Raw genomic sequence first — 6,000 nt, 5'->3', positions numbered from 1 at the left:
TACTTACTCAGGGTCTCATCTATGTAAACTATATCCTTCCCTGATACCAGTATGGATGAATCATCAGCAGAATAATTTGCAAATAAATTCAATTCAATGTGATTTTCTGGATTTTTTTTCTCTCATTTTGTCTGTCATAGTTGAAGGTACCTATGATGAAAATTACAGGCCTCATCTTTTTAAGTGGGAGAACTTGCACAATTGGTGGCTGACTAAATACTTTTTTGCCCCACTGTACACTTTGGTTGGAGTCATTAAAACTAGTGCATCATGTTTCTATTCATCATCCTTGACTTGTTTTTACAACTTGATTGGAGTCCACCTGTGGTCAATTCAATTGATTGGACATGATTTGGAAAGGCACACACCTTTCTATATAAGGTCCAACAGTTGACAGTGCATGTCAGATCAAAAACCAAGCCATGAGGTCGAATGAATTGTCCATAGAGCTCCGAGACAGGATTGTGTCGAGGCACAGATTTGGGGAAGGGTATACCAAAACATTTCTGCAGAATTCACAGTGGCCTCCATTCTTAAATGGAAGAAGTTTAAAACCACCAATACTCTTCCTACCAATCAGGGGAGAAGGGCCTTGGTCAGGGAGGTCACCAAGGACCCGATGGTCACTCTGACAGAGCTCCAGAGTTCCTCTGTGGACATGGGAGAACCTTCCAGGGGGACAACCATCTCTGCAGCATTCCACCAATCAGGCATTTATGGTAGAGTGGCCGGATGGAAGCCACTCCTCAGTAAAAGGCACATGAAAGCCCGCTTGGAGTTTGCCAAATGGCACCTAAAGGACTCTCAGACCATGAGAAACAAGATACTCTGGTCTGATGAAACCAACATGAACTCTTTGGCCAGAATGGAAACCTCATGTCTTGAGGAAACATGGCACCATCTCACCGGTGAAACATGGTATTGGCAGCATCATGTTGTGGGAATGGCCCTCCTATGTTGAACATAATAAACGGCTCTCTATCCACTGGATGTGTACCAAACTCACTAAAAGTGGCAGTAATAAAGCCTCTCTTGAAAAAGCCAAACCTTGACCCAGAAAATATAAAAAACTATCGGCCTTTTATAGAATCTTCCATTCCTCTCAAAAATTTTAGAGAAGGCTGTTGCGCAGCAACTCACTGCCTTCCTGAAGACAAACAATGTATACGAAATGCTTCAGTCTGGTTTTAGACCCCATCATAGCACTGAGACGGCACTTGTGAAGGTGGTAAATGACATTTTAATGGCATCGGACCGAGGCTCTGCATCTGTCCTCGTGCTCCTAGACCTTAGCGCTGCTTTTGATACCATCGATCACCACATTCTTTTGGAGAGATTGGAAACCCAAATTGGTCTACACGGACATGTTCTGGACTGGTTTATGTCTTATCTGTCGGAAAGATTTCAGTTTGTCTCTGTGAATGGTTTGTCCTCTGACAAATCAACTGTAAATTTCGGTGTTCCTCAAGGTTCTGTTTTAGGACCACTATTGTTTTCACTATATATTTTACCTCTTGGGGATGTTATTCGAAAACATAATGTAAACTTTCACTGCTATGCGGATGACACACAGCTGTACATTTCAATGAAACATGGTGAAGCCCCAAAATTGCCCTCGCTAGAAGCATGTGTTTCAGACATAAGGAAGTGGATGGCTGCAAACTTTCTACTATTAAACTCGGACAAAACAGAGATGCTTGTTCTAGGTCCCAAGAAACAAAGAGATCTTCTGTTGAATCTGATAATTAATCTTAATGGTTGTACAGTCGTCTCAAATAAAACTGTGAAGGACCTCGGCGTTACTCTGGACCCTGATCTCTCTTTTGAAGAACATATCAAGACCATTTCGAGGACAGCTTTTTTCCATCTACGTAACATTGCAAAAATCAGAAACTTTCTGTCCAAAAATTATGCAGAAAAATTAATCCATGCTTTTGTCACTTCTAGGTTAGACTACTGCAATGCTCTATTTTCCGGCTACCCGGATAAAGCACTAAATAAACTTCAGTTAGTGCTAAATACGGCTGCTAGAATCCTGACTAGAACCAAAAAATGTATCATATTACTCCAGTGCTAGCCTCTCTACACTGGCTTCCTGTCAAAGCAAGGGCTGATTTCAAGGTTTTACTGCTAACCTACAAAGCATTACATGGGCTTGCTCCTACCTACCTCTCTGATTTGGTCCTGCTGTACATACCTACACGTACGCTACGGTCACAAGACGCAGGCCTCCTAATTGTCCCTAGAATTTCTAAGCAAACAGCTGGAGGCAGGGCTTTCTCCTATAGAGCTCCATTTTTATGGAACGGTCTGCCTACCCATGTCAGAGACGCAAACTCGGTCTCAACCTTTAAGTCTTTACTGAAGACTCATCTCTTCATTGGGTCATATGATTGAGTGTAGTCTGGCCCAGGAGTGGGAAGGTGAACGGAAAGGCTCTGGAGCAACGAACCGCCCTTGCTGTCTCTGCCTGGCCGGTTCCCCTCTTTCCACTGGGATTCTCTGCCTCTAAACCTGTTACGGGGCTGAGTCACTGGCTTGCTGGGGCTCTCTCGTGCCGTCCCTGGGGGTGCATCACCTGGGTGGGTTGATTCACTGTTGTGGTCGGCCCGTCTGGGCTGGCGCCCCCCTTGGGTTGTAACGTGGCGGAGATCTTTGTGGGCTATACTCGGCCTTGTCTCAGGATGGTAAGTTGGTGGTAGAAGATATCCCTCTAGTGGCGTGGGGGCTGTGCTTTGGCAAAGTGAGTGGGGTTATATCCTTCCTGTTTGGCCCTGTCCGGGGTGTCCTCGGATGGGGCCACAGTGTCTCCTGACCCCTCCTGTCTCAGCCTCCAGTATTTATGCTGCAGTAGTTTATGTGTCGGGGGGCTAGGGTCAGTTTGTTATATCTGGAGTACTTCTCCTGTCCTATTCGGTGTCCTGTGTGAATCTAAGTGTGCGTTCTCTAATTCTCTCCTTCTCTCTTTCTTTCTCTCTCTCGGAGGACCTGAGTCCTAGGACCATGCCCCAGGACTACCTGACATGATGACTCCTTGCTGTCCCCAGTCCACCTGTCCATGCTGCTGCTCCAGTTTCAACTGGCCTGGGCCCTAGGACCATGTCCCAGGACTACCTGACATGATGACTCCTTGCTGTCCCCAGTCCACCTGGCCATGCTGCTGCTCCAGTTTCAACTGTTCTGCCTTACTATTATTCAACCATGCTGGTCATTTATGAACATTTGAACATCTTGGCCACGTTCTGTTATAATCTCCACCCGGCACAGCCAGAAGAGGACTGGCCACCCCACATATGCTCTCTCTAATTCTCTCTTTCTTTCTCTCTCTCGGAGGACCTGAGCCCTAGGACCGTGCCCCAGGACTACCTGACATGATGGCTCCTTGCTGTCCCCAGTCCACCTGACTGTGCTGCTGCTCCAGTTTCAACTGTTCTGCCTTATTATTATTCGACCATGCTGGTAATTTATGAACATTTGAACATCTTGGTCATGTTCTGTTATAATCTCTACCCGGCACAGCCAGAAGAGGACTGGCCACCCCACATAGCCCGGTTCCTCTCTAGGTTTCTTCCTAGGTTTTGGCCTTTCTAGGGAGTTTTTCCTAGCCACCGTGCTTTTACACCTGCATTGTTTGCTGTTTGGGGTTTTAGGCTGGGTTTCTGTACAGCACTTTGAGATATCAGCTGATGTACGAAGGGCTATATAAATAAATTTGATTTGATTTGATTTTGATTTGATTTTTCAGCGGCAGGGACTGGGAGACTAGTCAGGATCGAGGGAAAGATGAACGGAGCAAAGTACAGAGATCCTTGAGGAAAACTCTATCGAACATCTCAGGAGAGACCTGAAAATAGCTGTGCAGCAACGCTCCCCATCCAACCAGACAGAGGATGAAAGGATCTGCAGAGAAAAATGGGAGAAAATCCCCAAATACAAGTGTGCCAAGCTTGTAGCGTCATACCCAAGAGGACTTTAGGCTGTACTCGCTGCCAAAGGTCGTTCAACAAAGTCTGAATACTGATGTAAATGTGAGATTTCAGGTTTTCATTTTTTTAATGCATTTGTAAACATTCCTAAAAAACAGTTTTTGCTTTGTTATTAAGGGGTATTGTGTGTAGATTGAGGGGGGAAAGCAATTATCAATTTTAGAATAAGGCTGTAATTTAACTAAATGTGGGAAAAGTCAAGGGGTCTGAATACTTTGTCCTGAATGCCGAGAGCGTCACGTCTGGAGGAAACCTTGCACCATCCCTACGGTGAAGCATGGTGTTGGCAGCATCATGCTGTGGGGATATTTTTCAACGGCAGGGACTGGGAGACTAGTCAGAATCGAGGGAAAGATGAACTGAGCAAACTCCAGAGAGAGCCTTGATGAAAACCTGCTCAAGACCTCAGACTGGGGTGAAGGTTCACCTTCCAACAGGACAACGACCCTAAGCACATAGCCAAAACAATGCAGGAATGGTTTCGGGACAAGTCTCTGAATGTCCTTGAGTGGCCCAGCCAGAGCCCGGACTTAAACCTGATCGAACATCTCTGGAGAGACCTGAAAATAGCTGTGCAGCGACACTCCCCATCCAACCTGACAGAGTTTGAGAGCATCTGCAGAGGAGAATGGGAGAAACTCCCCAAATACAGGTGTACCAAGTTTGTAGTGTCATACCCAAGAAGACTCAAGGCTGTAATCTCCGCCAAAGGTGCTTTAACAAAGTACTGAGTAAAGGGTCTGAATACTTATGTAAATGTGATATTTCCGTTTTTTTTTTTAGATTTGCAAACATTTCTAAAAACCTGTTTTTGATTTGTCATTATGGGGTATTTCGTGTAGAGTGATGAGGAAAAAAACAATTTCATACATTTTAGAATAAGGCTGTAAGGTGACAAAATGTGAAAAGTCAAGGGGTCTAAATAGTTTGTTAGTCGTTTTATAATTTGATTACGCTATGTTTAGAAAGCCTGTAAGTAATTTCAAGCCTTATTCGTACAGTTTTGTTGAATAGGAAATGCGTCATATAAAATATTACATTTTCATATTTTTATCATATATACATATATCCTCAACTCACTAAACCTCAACAATGTTTAACTATTTTTTTACCAGAAAGGTGAGATTTTAAACTTTCTTTGAGTATGCAGCATTTCTAGTTATTTTTTATGGCACTCATGATAAATCACTACTTTTGGGGATTACTTTTTCCGATTACATTTAGTTAGATTAACTGGTTTTAAATTCGCATGTATCGAATGAAAAATAGAAGTTAAATGGGTTTCCATCGCATTTTTAACTCTGATGGTTTTGTCTCAAAAACTGTTGCGTTATATAGCAAATGTGCCAATTCCAGTACAAGCACATTCGCTCCAGCCAACAGTTTGCACCTACATTATGAGATTATTATGGATAAGAGTGATATTATTTGTATTTGTCAAATGGTAGTCAAGCGTCGATCATCATGTCACCAGAAAAATACCCTCGATATTAATTGGAAAGGAGCTCCAAGCTCATCCCCTTGCACATTTACCACCTTGTGATGTTCATCATCATTTATTTCATCTGTTGCCTAATAAACTGCATGCTTTCCCAAGGCGTAGTGGGATTACCGCACAACATATCATCGCTTCAATCCAAGTTTACATCGATATGTTTATTATATCAATATTTTCTCATTAAGGCGTTTCCACCTCCAATTCTCGCATAATGAATTTTGACACAAAAATACCCCCCAATGTCAAACAAACAAATTGTCTGTTGCCATTCATTCGAAAAAAATCCATCAACCCGGTGGTGACTTTTTTAATGCGTCGGGTAATTCATCCGAGTAAAATGGCTGAATGGAAACATAGGTAGAGAAGTGAAAAATTCTTCCTTAGCTGTTCATTTTCGCAACATCTAAAGGTACAACCTAGATTGGAGCAAATGTCTTAAGTAGCTGAACATGTCATCACTCAAATAAAATAAAATTGGACTGGTCACATACACATATTGTTGCTCCAACAGTGCAG

The sequence above is a fragment of the Oncorhynchus keta genome, chromosome 30 (assembly GCF_023373465.1).
Source record: "Oncorhynchus keta strain PuntledgeMale-10-30-2019 chromosome 30, Oket_V2, whole genome shotgun sequence".
Classification (NCBI taxonomy): Eukaryota; Metazoa; Chordata; class Actinopteri; order Salmoniformes; family Salmonidae; genus Oncorhynchus; species Oncorhynchus keta.
This window is presented reverse-complemented; position numbering follows the sequence as displayed.